Source organism: Amblyomma mixtum, chromosome 4 (assembly GCF_055824585.1).
Source record: "Amblyomma mixtum isolate Tamu chromosome 4, ASM5582458v1, whole genome shotgun sequence".
In the NCBI taxonomy this organism is placed as follows: domain Eukaryota; kingdom Metazoa; phylum Arthropoda; class Arachnida; order Ixodida; family Ixodidae; genus Amblyomma; species Amblyomma mixtum.
The window spans coordinates 99,986,519-99,998,829 of record NC_143015.1 but is presented as its reverse complement, the minus strand read 5'-3'; the positions used below and the strand labels follow the sequence as shown (position 1 = coordinate 99,998,829).

Genomic DNA, 12,311 nt, shown 5'->3' with positions numbered 1-12,311 from the left:
GAAACGCCGCTGCCGCAGTCGGGTTCGAACCCGGGTACCCGGGCTCAGTAGACGAGCGCCTTGACAAGTGAACCACCGCGGTGAGCACGCTCGAGCTCCCTATTCACGCCGTTCAGCTCGGCGAAGTTCGTTAGAAGGCCCCGCCTCCCACTTTGTACTTACGACAGCGTCCTGTGTATCGAGTGCCGCCAGGATGGAGACGTCTGATCAGGTGGGCGGTGCCACGAAGAATGACGACATACGCAAGGTTGTGCAAAAAACTAATTCAAAACCAATAAATCACTCTTTCCTAGTGGCCTCTACAAAGCAGTGTAAAGCGTGGCTCGGCCACCCTAGTCGTATCCGACTGGTTAGAAATGCATTCGCCAGCCTCAGGGAGTGTTTTCATCGTAACCTCCATACCACCCCCCCCCCCCCCCCCTCCCCTATCGTTTGTTAGATACCCGGCGGACAATACGGCCCATCTGATCTCCAATCTTGGGGAGATTCTGCAGGGTTGTATCGATCTTGAGGTTGCGGCGAATAAAGAGTCGCTACACTCCTACCTCATCGTGTTCAGGGAAAGGGCCGCTAGCAAGGGAGGCACTGCGGGTTTGGCCTAAGGTGCACGAAGTCTGATTTGGTCTCGGAGCATTCCAGGCCACAGCGGAGAGCGTGTAGGTCCACGATAGTCGCCGCTTGTTGCTGGTTGTCCTGGATCTGTCGCAACGAACCATGTGTTGCCCAGAGAGTGATGTATTCGGCATGCAGGGCATACCTGATGCATTGGACATCATCAAGCAGTGCGGGAAGGTGAACCATGGGGAAATTAAAGAGGAGGGGAGGGAACTGCTCCCTGTGGAGTTCCTCTGTACCTAGAGGGTACGGATCATGCTCCTGGTCTTGGGTGCGTATATAGGTTTGCCGATCAGTGCAAAATAGGAGAGTTTCCTAATTCAGCGCCATCTATCGAGTGAAACGCGAAGCCTTAGCTGCCGCCATTAGCTTGGCGAGCCACTCCGGTAGCATCCGTGCACGTACGCAGACGCGACGCCGTCCGTGCGGAATCGCCCGCTTTCCCCGCGTTTCACAACCGCTGTGTTGAGAATTACCCGCATCATGCCCGTTCACTGCTGTGTGCCACTGTGCAAGCAAAGAGGAGTGCTCGACGAAAACGGCTCGAATGCAAGTACACTCATTATCAACCTTTTCTCATTCATGCACTTAGTTCGTGCGTGACCTTGCGTCTACTTCTTTTTTTGTAGGTGTCCTTCTATTCCTTCCCACGGGACGCTTATTGGAAGAAGAGGTGGCTGATTGCCATTAAACGTGACGAGGGGAAGTTTTTCAAGGTCACAAAATTCACCAAAATGTGTTCTAGGCATTTCGTGGAAGACTGCTATCTTCGAAACGTAGCGGGGAATCGGCGTTTTCTCAGACAAGATGCTGTGCCGACTGTGTTTGCCTTCTCTGCGCCGAAACCTCCGCCGAGAAGAATATTACCATCTAAGCATAAGTTGATATTATATTGTGACGACTGAAAGAGAAAATTCAGGGGGCACTTTGGCTCTCTGAAGTGCTGCAAGGCGAAAGAGTTTCCTGGCCACTGTTTGTTTTTATTTACTTTTTATTTTTCATATTGTTCTTTATTTATTTTTGCTCCTTTTCTTAATTTTATTGTTTTTATTTTCACATCTTATTTTTATTTGGTGTTAATTTTATTTTTATTTTTTTATTTTCCTTTTCTTGGCTTTACTCGTTTTATTTTATTTATGAAGCCCATGGATTCACTAGATGCGCCTTTATTCATGCTGGAACCTTGAGCCTTTTAAGCAGTGACGCCGAAAGGCGCACGAATCTGCCGACGCGTCTGTCGACACGGCTGCCGACGCGCCTGTCGACACTCCTGCCGATGCGTCTGCTAACGACAGTATGAGGCATTAAAGGATTTCGCCTTAAAACCTCGAAACAGGCATTCATGCAGCATAAACTCTGCCACCAAAAGTGCTAGTGCTGCTACATCCGACCTTGTGCCGCCCACCGATGTTGTCACCGAGCCACCGGAGGCGGCGGAAACGGGCGACGGGAGCATTCCTGCCGAGGCCAGCTCATCGAGCAGCATCGGTGACGACCCTGCGTGCGATTGTGTGTGCTCGCGGGAAATGGCGGACCTCAAGCAAAAAGTTGAAGCTCTGATGGCACATATTGAAACCCTTGAGGCAAAGCTTAAGGGCCAGGCAGAGGAACTGAGCTTAGCAAAAGCCTCTTTCTACAGGGTGAAACGTGAAGGTGAGCTTGTAGAAGCTAAAGATGTGCAGCTTGAAAAACGACTGAGTCGAAAATTTTCCGTTGAATGTTTTAAAGACAGCCCTAAATACATAGCATTCTACACGGGCCTTCCAAGCTATGAGGCTTTAATAAGCTTTTATGATTTCCTTGATCCAGGGGAGAACTGCGAAAATGTTAAGGCCTGGTCAAGGAGCTATAAGGAGGGCACTAACAATGCTGGAGGGCCCCATTTGCTGCCTGCCAAGGAACAGCTGTTCTTAGTGCTCGTGGGGCTTCGTCTTGGTCTGCTCGAAAAAGACCTGGCCTACAGGTTTAGGATTTCGCTGGCAACAGTATCTAGGTTGTGCGCGACCTGCATTAGCTTCATGTACTTGCAGATAGGCCAGCTTAACCTCTGGATGTCTAGAGAAGAAGTAAGTGAGTCAATGCCAGCTGTGTTTACCACACAGGGGTACTCAAGTACTAGAGTAATCATAGATGCAACAGAGCCATAGCACCAGATGGGACGATCGCTTTCTTGTCGAAACTATTTCCCGGGTCGATTTCTGACAAGGACTTGGTGCAGAAATGTGGATTTCTGAAGCTCGAGTTTCAGCCTGGAGACACAGTCATGGCTGACATGGGATTTAATATAGATGACCTCCTTAGTAAGATTGGTGTCGCACTGAATAATCCTCCATTTTTACGGAGAGACTTTTTCACAGCAGAAGAAGTAACCGGAACACAAGAAATAGCAAAACTAAGGATTCATGTTGAGAAGCGTATTCAGCGCATCAAAGCATTCCACATCTTCGACAGGCCGGTTCCACTGACCATAGCGCCTATGATCAATGAAATGTGGGCTGTTTGTGCATTGTTGACCAATCTCAAGAGCCCGCTTATAGGGTGCAACGATACTGAATAATGCATGCGCAATATTTGGTAGTACAGTCTAGCCCGGTTATAACGAAGTCGGCGGGAATCGGAAATCACTTCGCTATATCCACTATTTCGTTATATGTGGACTACGAAAAAAAAAATGAAAACATCAGCATACCGATTTATTGCCGCTGAAAGAAGTCGTCCAGCGTCCCCTGAACACGTTTCGCGAGTGCGGACTTCAGGATTGCGGCTTCCATACCATCCAACTGCGAACCAAAGATCTGGTCGAACTCCGCGATAACGATAAAAATGAGCCACGCTTCCAACATGCACAATGCTGCCGCGCTTTCTCCCTGCCTTGCGCACCGCGGCACCGACATAAAACAACGCGCGCGCTGCCACACCTCGTGCAGACTGCAGTCCAGCCGTGGCGCCGACTGCCTGAGAGAAATAGAGAACCGAGATTGGCCAAGACGGCCGCTCTCTGCGACGTCATCGAAAAAAAATCGTCTCTGTTCTTTTTTGCATTTTTCCCCTGCGCGGCGTGCTCTACCGCTCTACGCCGTGACGCCGTTCAAGGACGGCGCAACACGAGACCGGCGTGCCTGCGATGCAGTGAAGCAACCTTTCGCTCCGCAGGAGAGCAGACGACGCCACGAAAGGACGCCGTCAGCCGAATTTTGCTCTTATTTTCGCGGTAAAAATCGCCTCAAGGACGCAAACATTTGTTGATTGGCAGATTATTTTTCGGTTGGTATTAAATCTCTTCGTTATATCTGCTGACGCGCTCTTATTTACTTCGTTAAAACCGGACCCAAAATGTATTGAAAATGCAAAAATGGGAATGGGAAATTGAAATCCCTTCGTTATAACCGCTAATTCGCTATAAGTGGCTTCGTTATAAACGGGCTAGACTGTATTTTCATCGCTGTAGATGTATGCGTTTTCTTCCCTTCTTTGCAAATGTATAAGGGATGTTACTGTACGATGTTTTATTATGCTGCATGCTCTATTCAATGTATAGAATGCCTGGACTCTATCAGGCACAGCACATCTGCCCTTGCATCCAAGACCTCGCTATCTGAATAAAAGGTTGATTGGTTTATGGGGTTTAACGTCCCAAAGCGACTAAGGCTATGAATAAAAGACATTAATATCATTTGTATATGTTTCATGTCGAAATGTAATAGACAGTGAAGCAGTCGTGTTATCATTTTCCACGGCCTTTGATGACCTGTAGTTTATTGCTCTGCCAAAAATGGGAGAAGTGTGTCAAAGTAGAATTTGTCTAGCTTGTTTTTACATAGCTGCCAAGCAGTTTTATCGAACGTTATCATTTCGATGACAATGAAATGTGGTGAATAGACAACAAAGTCTGCCCGTGTGAGGCCAGTTAGTGCCATTTGGCCAAGAACTTGATAGCAATGAAAATCTTGGCGATGAAGCCTGATGACTCCGGTCACGTCCTTCACAAGGCATGACCCTTCTAGCTTCGGGAAATCTATATCCTTCATTGAGTAAGGACATTTGACCTCAACAATTCCATGGCTGCCTTCTTCTGGGTCCCAGACTGTCCTATCTGGTGAGGCTCCCAGCCATGGGCAAGCTGGACTTACAGCAAATCCACAAAAAAAAATCTGCACATCGTGCTGCAGTGCCTGCATTGTCGTCACATATCGGCGTATGGCTTGCTGCTCATTTGAAATGCCGTACCTGAAATGAAGATACCAAAAATAGTCATCCACACTGCACTGAAAAGCAATATCTCCAGTTCACAGAGAAAGGCTGCCAGTGAAAGTAGAAATATGATCATTAAGTAACCCATGCCGAACAATATTAGCTATCTTATAATTGTATTAAACTTTGTTGCACCAGAGTGAAGCTGTTGTATCGAAGTGCCTTCGAATGTGTGTCTGTCAAAATGAACCGAGTTTGTTACAAGACGGTATGAACACTTATGACGAAATAACCTGTGCATGGATGGAAGAAATATTTTTTTCATGTCCAAGTTTGAATAAGAATGTACAGAAGCAGGGAGCACTAAATATTCATAAAGAGTTTTATTTCATGCACTGAACTTTTCGTTACTTTTGCATGCTTTTATGCTACCAGTGTTTGTTCACAGCGCTGCTAAAGGTTTTAGGCACATCAACTAGCCCTGACTGCCCTCTTCCTGCGATTATGTGATGCATTACTACAGGCCTCTTCATAGGCTGAGTCACTTTGGGATGTTAAACCCCATAAACCAAACCGTTACTACAGAGTCAATGTCCCGGCTTGTGTCCATACCAGAAAAACGCGTCATAAAATGTAACACACTGCAACAGGTCATCCTAAAAGATTGATGCATTTTAAAAGCAGTGCATGCAAGGATTAGTCTGAGTACAAGACTATTTTTACATGTAAAAATGGTGCTTACTGGATTGCACTAACTCGTGACAGGTCCCTCTCGGCAGTCAAGTTCTTGAGCCCCTTCACTGTCGAGTTCTTCCGCTTCATAACTGCACCAAAGTTGGATGCGGTCAGCCGTTGACGGCGGACTGCCTTCCATGCAGCACTCTTATTTTGCCCACGGGTACTTTTCTCCAGTTGAAGAGCCTCGGTGATGGTGAGAGTTAGTGACTGCAAAAAAAAAAAACAGAATAATATGCTTGCTTAGGTAAAACCAGGTAGACTCCAGCAGCAGCTCTGCTTCGACTAGCAGATTTGTATTTGAGAGCAACAACAATTTGCTGTGCATGATGGTTGAAATATATGTGCACATATGTTTACGCAGAATAAGTAGCTACATTCAGCGCTTTAAAATATTATTACACCACGCTGCGTTATACGCACGCATGTTATATGCACTTAAGATAATAAAACTCAAAGCTGCAGCTGTGGACATTTTTTGGACATACTAGCCACATTCTTCTTACCATACATTATTCAAATGCGACATGTGTATTTACCTCAATTATGGCTTTCTGTGGTGGTGGCAGGTGTTGAGCTGAAGCCACTTACACTGATGTTGAACGGATTATAGCTGGTTCTGGTGGAACAGAGTCGGCGCCTCTCACTGTGGAACCCAACTTGATGTCTGGACTAACATGGCTTGAGAAATGGTGAGGCACTAATGGCTTCCGGCACCATAACATACTCCCTTCGCAAGTTTCTCCATAGGAAGAATTTGCTGTTTTCACTGTCATTGCCTGCAAGTGCTCTGAAAATGGGGTTGGTTCCAGTGCTGAGAGGTCTCGTCCGAATTTCAGAGCAGCCTTTTTGACATCCCCTGCAAGCCTGGGTTTTTTGCGCGCTTCGTAAATTCGAGAAGCTTCGGCACACTCTAGACCATCGGGCCGTACGGATCTCCAATCTACTTCGTCTACTGCGCTCCACGATATCTTGTCTCCACGCGGTCGCCTCCACTTCTGAGGCAGTTCCGTGCAAGACAACTCAGGCGGCAGTTCTTCGTATCCTTGCTCATTTAGTAGCACAATAGACTTCAGCAATGCCAGAGCGTGGTATCACGCACCGTTCTCCCGCGCAGCGCACTCACATGTGCAGCCTTCGATGAAGCCGTCTTGCGTTATCACAGCACTGACTTGATAATGTGATGCAGTCTTCTTCTGGCTTCTAAAGCATCGAGCGGGCACACGCACGAACGTGCAGTCACTGCAAAAGAAAAAAAAAGACGATCAAAGTAACTAACATTCCTTACAGCACGAACGAAGTGAAAAAATAGCAGGCACTCGGTTTAACTAGCCATGCCTGCTCTCCAGTGCAGCCCCATAAAGAATGAGAGTTTGTATGACAGTTTAGAGAACACAATGATCATTTATATAGCAAAGAGCGCTGGAAAACAATAAAAGCACAGTCGCACAATGTGGCAGCTTACCGTGTAGTGAATGATGACGTTTCGATGGAACCGCACTGAATGTAGCTTTCGGCGACAAACTTGTGGCTGCGGTCATCGTTCCGCTTGCCGAGGCTCCTTGAAGCGCTGTAAGCTTGTATTCTGTCGGTGGTCAGGCTCTTCGGAATAATAGAGAGGCTTCTGGTACACGACATTGCTAAGGAAGGATAGTTACACTGTCCAAATGGGCTCAGTAAAGCAAGGGAGAACGCGGAGGCTGTCAAAGCAGCGTAGCAGCGGGAGCCGTCGCCAAGCTAATGGCGGACACACCGGCGACCAGTGTTGCCGGACCGAATTAGGAAATTCTCCTATCGTCTGATCTACCTAAACGTCTTGTGGCCACAGTTCGTCTGTGACTAATACGGCACTTTATCTCCACTTGCAGAAATGTGACAAGAACGCACTAGAGGCGATCCACTGCAAAATTGCAGAGCGCACCCTCGACGTCCCCATCACGACGTCCAATCAACGGCTCATCGATGACCAAAACCTCTGAGGAGCTACGCGAGGCGCACTTCCACAATCACTACCTGCGGTTGAACAAATCTCAGCCGCCAAAAGCCCCTTAAACCGCCTACACATTGCCTACAAAGCGCATGCAGTGGAAAGGAAGACGGTTCCAGACGACTGGCGCCACGCGGTGCAGCTCCAGCCTCTGCCACAGAACATGACGAAGGAGACTCAAAATGGCTGTCCAACCGTGCGCTTGACGGCCCTTAACGACCGCTATGGCTCTCGCTAAGGAGTCTTCTACACGGATGCTGCTGGCCCACACCACGGGGGATGGTATACGGCCGCAATAATCCATCAAAATACGTACGTTCAGGGACTCACTTTCCATGCGCCCAACATTACACACTCGGAGGAGGTTGCCATAGCACTCGCCGCTCCAGAACCATACTCCCGGCTAATCGTTGCCGACTCCCGGGCAGCGTGTAAAAATCCACAACAAGGACGCATACCTCAACGTGCCGCCAAAATGTGACATAGATGCGGTACCGCGACACCCCGAACACACGTGTCATCATCCGGACCCCAGCACATGCTGGACTAGAGGGAAACGAGGTTGCAGACGCCTCAACCTGCGCGCTCAACCACCGAGCATCGCCTCGACACTCAACGCCTGAGGTATCAGAACCTAATCCGGCTATCACCTACAAGCAAATTATTCAATTTTATCAAACATCGCATACCCGCTTTCATCCCCCTGCGAAAGGGCTAACGAAAAGCGACGAGCGTTGGCTCCTTCGCTTGTATACCATCACGGTACTGTGGCCGGCGGCTGTCGGCGGTGTTCAGCATGCGCTGTACGCCGATGACGTCACCATCTGGGCCACTACGGGAAATATAGGAGAGATAGAGGAATGCCTGCAAGCAGCGGCGAGCATAGTTGACCACTATGCCACGTACTGCGGCCTCCAGTGCTCCCCGTCCAAGTCTGAATTTGTGCATATTCGATCTTCTCCGAAATGCAAAATCTCCGTTCAGCTTTCTCTCGCAAGCGGCCCCATCCGTGAAGCGAAGGAGCTACGAATACTCGGTCTCTTCATTAATCAACATCGTAAGGCAGACACAACTCTTGCCAAACTCCGCAAAGTCGGCGACCAGGTGGCCGAATGGTTCGCCGCGTTTCCAACAAGCGAGGAGGGTTGCGAAGTAAGGATGCGATGCGGCTCGCGCATGCCTTCGTAACAAGTCGAGTACTGTACTCGACTCCTTACCTCCGCTTACGGAAACATGACGAAGATCACTTGGAGATAGTACTCCGCAAAATTTTCAAGAGAGCCCTCGACCTCCCGATATCCACTTCCAACGCGCGACTTCTCGCTTTGGGGGTGGTGAACACCTATCGAGAACTCCGCGAGGCGCATCTCGTTAACCAATACACGCGTCTCGCCCAGACCGTGTCCGGTCGCCGCCTCTTGGACCGGTTACATATCAGACATGATCACCATACCATGGAACGGGTTCGAGTGCCAGAACTGTGGAGAAGCGCCCTCTACGTTCGACCCCTTCCGACTAAGATGAACAAGGAGGACCATAATGGCCGGCGCCAGGCGCGGGCGAATGCCCTGCACCGCCACTATGGCTCAAAGAAACACGTCTTCTACGTCGACATTGCAGGCCCCTGCCGCTCCAGGGGGGAATGGTACACGGCTGCAGTCATACACGAGGGAAAACAGGTGGACGGCCTCTCGTTCAGAGCCCCCAACTAAACGCATGCGGAGGAGGTGGCGATCGCCCTCGCAGCCTCCCATCCCGACTCTAAATTCATCCTCACAGACTCTCGCGGAGCCTGTCGTAACTTTGAGTTCGGTTGGATCACTCCACTCGCTCACTAAATTTTACACCGCAGTACTCGCGACAGCGATCCAACTCATCGCTCAATCATATGGGTCCCCGGCCACCAAGGCATGCCAGGTAACGAAGCCGCCCATGAGGCAGCCCGCGCACTCACTCACCGGGCACCAGACGTCCCTTGGGAGGAGCTTAACCCAGATCACAGCCCTCTCCTTTCTTTTAAAGAAATTACTGAGCACTATCGTGCCGAACACCGGCGATACCCAGTTCCTATGAAAGGACTGGGTAAAGCTGGCGAACGAATTCTCCTCAGGCTCTTTACAAAGACCCTGCTGTGCCCGGCGGTTCTCAAGCACTTTAATCCTTCTTTTGACGGCCGCTGCTCATTCTGTGGGGAGGTGGCCGACATCTTCCACATGGTTTGGGCATGCAGAAAAAATCCTTCTCTCCCCCCAATCACCTCTTCCCCTACCCGAGAGGACTGGGAGGCGGCCCTATTCAGCTGCCAGGAAGTATCGGCCCAGCAGGCCCTGGTTCGGCGGACTTGTGTAGCGGTCTCGACCAACGGGATCCCGGAATGAGGGACTCCGACTAGTATTGTAAGGGGTGAGACCCACTAGGGGCCTCTCCCCGAGCACCTGTCTGTACATTACTAAATAAATGCTTTTCTCCTCCTTCTCCTCTAACCCTTCTTACCCCCTTTCCCCTTACCAACCCGAGAGAGCTGGGAGGCTGCCCTGCTCGGCTGCTGTGTTAGAGAGCCAAAGAGCCCTCGTCGCTATGGCCCGACCTGCCGTGGAAGCCACAGGGGTCGCGGACTAGGGACCTGTCCTAGAATTTGTAAGGGGCTGGCTTTTAAGGCCAGTCCCCACACTCTCATGTAAATAGCCAAAATAAAAATCTTCCACCACCACCACCACCCTAGTCGTCCCCTCATGTATCAGTAGGTCCCTAGCTTTCCTTTCCTCAAAAACTAAATTCCTCAATACACGCCCGTGAGCCTCCCTTTTGAAAACAAACAGCTCATTCATTCATTCCTAGAACTGCTCGCCTGTTCGGACTCGGACAGATCGGTCATCTTTGTTTTCGGCACGAACGCTGCCCGGACGCCTCTGTCTCGGCGCTTCCTTATAACCAATCATCAGCCGTGCTTGAACCCGCGCGCTCTAGCTCGGCAGCTTTGCCCTGGAGCAGTGCCTGGAGTAAACGAGCATTGTTTGCTGTTCTGCGAAAAGAATGGCCCCCGAGTAATATAACTGGCGATCTATTTCACTGAAAATTCTTCGAAGATATGCGATATTAGCCACAGAGCGTCACCTTTAACGTGGGGATTCTGGCCACGTAAGTGTGAAGCCCATATGCAGTTATTTGCGTAATAACCTAATGTGGTTTAATTAGGCCTTTCATCCAGTATGATTATTTTGTGAATAAAATAAAACACGGTGCATAATGTTGGACGAATTAGGAGGCCTGTGAGTGGTTGCCTGTGTGTGCTTTATTCACGACAAACTTGTCTTCAAGGATTTTTTTTATCTGTACCTCGCAGCCTGGAAAGGAAAATATCGCCTGCGGTGGCGACAGCTTGAATAGGGGACACCCTGTGCGACATGAGATACCCGCGTATTACCTTAAATAACTGTAATGTGCAACACACACCCTGGTTCAACAGCTTAGTGATTTCCGTTCTCATCTGAAGTTGGACATAAATTTGTACTGACGTGATTAAGCGTTCACGATGCGTTTTTAGTGGCACGTTTCAAGCCCCATCTTCTTCCTTACGGAGGTGTTGTAAACTAAACAATAAGGGAAGGGAGGAAGGTGTTAATGAAAGAAGAGAGAGAGAAAAACTTTATTTAAAGAGGAATTCGGGGCACGCCCCAGGGTCCCCGCACGACCCCACTGCACTCAAGTGTTTATGTTCCTAAGGTCCATAACACTGGCAGCCCGGCCGGTGCCGATGGTCTGCACGAAGAAAGGTGCCATAATGAAGGAAATGTTTTGGATTTGTGGAAGGAAATTACGCAGTAACTGTATCACATATCTTGGTGGACGCCCGCAGGCTGCGATTATAGGTGGCCAGTTCCAATTGCTGTCGCAAGCTATAGGCTCTAACCTAAATAGTGTCTAGAGTCAGAGAAACGCCGCATCGTATGACACCATCCGGAACATTCTGCGGTTAACGGTTGGCATGATGCACTAGAGAAGGGACTGGTAGTAGGTCCGCCGGTGGCGACGCCTTTCTACAGCTCCATAAAATGTGGTCATATCCGGCTATCTCGCCGCATTGTTTGCAAGTAGCGTTGTACTGTGTTGGATACATGTGTGCTAGTCTCGACGGGCTAAAGAAGGCTCGCGTCTGGAGCCGACGCCACGTTACCTCCTGGCTTTTGTCGAGCTTTTTGTCTGGTGGCGGATAGATCCTCCTTTCCAGTTTAAACTGATGGGTGTATTCGTGAAATGATATGAATGCATCTCTCGTGAAATTTGGGGACTCAACCCGGCTCACTGCTCTGCTGACATAACCTCGAGCTATACTGTGAGCCAACTCGTTTCCCCTGTTCCCCGAGTGTGCCGGCACCCATATTAGTTCCACCTCTCTTTGGTCCCAGTCTTTATGTCTTAATATTCGTTCTGCCTCCTGGGAGATTATACCCGCGCAAAATTGTTGATAGCCACCTTGGAGTCGCTAATTATGGTGACTGCTTTGGTGCTGGCCATTGCCATGGCTAGAGTGTACTCTAGCCATGGCGATAGCCGCCTCCTCCGCTGTCCCTGAGTTAGGGGGCAGCCGGCGTTTGCCAGACGTGCGGCGCTTCGGCTCCGTCATTTTTTGGCAGGAGCCACGGCTCAAGTCATCGGACCCCATCAATTTTGCTCCCATTGGATTTGGCAAGTTCATCGGCATCTGTGGACACCAATTTCATCTAGGTGGGCCCACTTTTACAAATTTTAGAGCGGTTTTTCCTACCCGCCTCCGGCGCCGACG

The 12,311-nt window shown here is 49.5% G+C and overlaps 1 pseudogene; it reads right to left on the bottom strand.

The window, feature by feature from the left end:
• Positions 1–570: 570 nt before the first annotated feature.
• On the bottom strand, positions 571–7,477 carry LOC149347588 (uncharacterized; annotated as a pseudogene).
• Between the last annotated feature and the right edge of the window lie 4,834 nt (positions 7,478–12,311).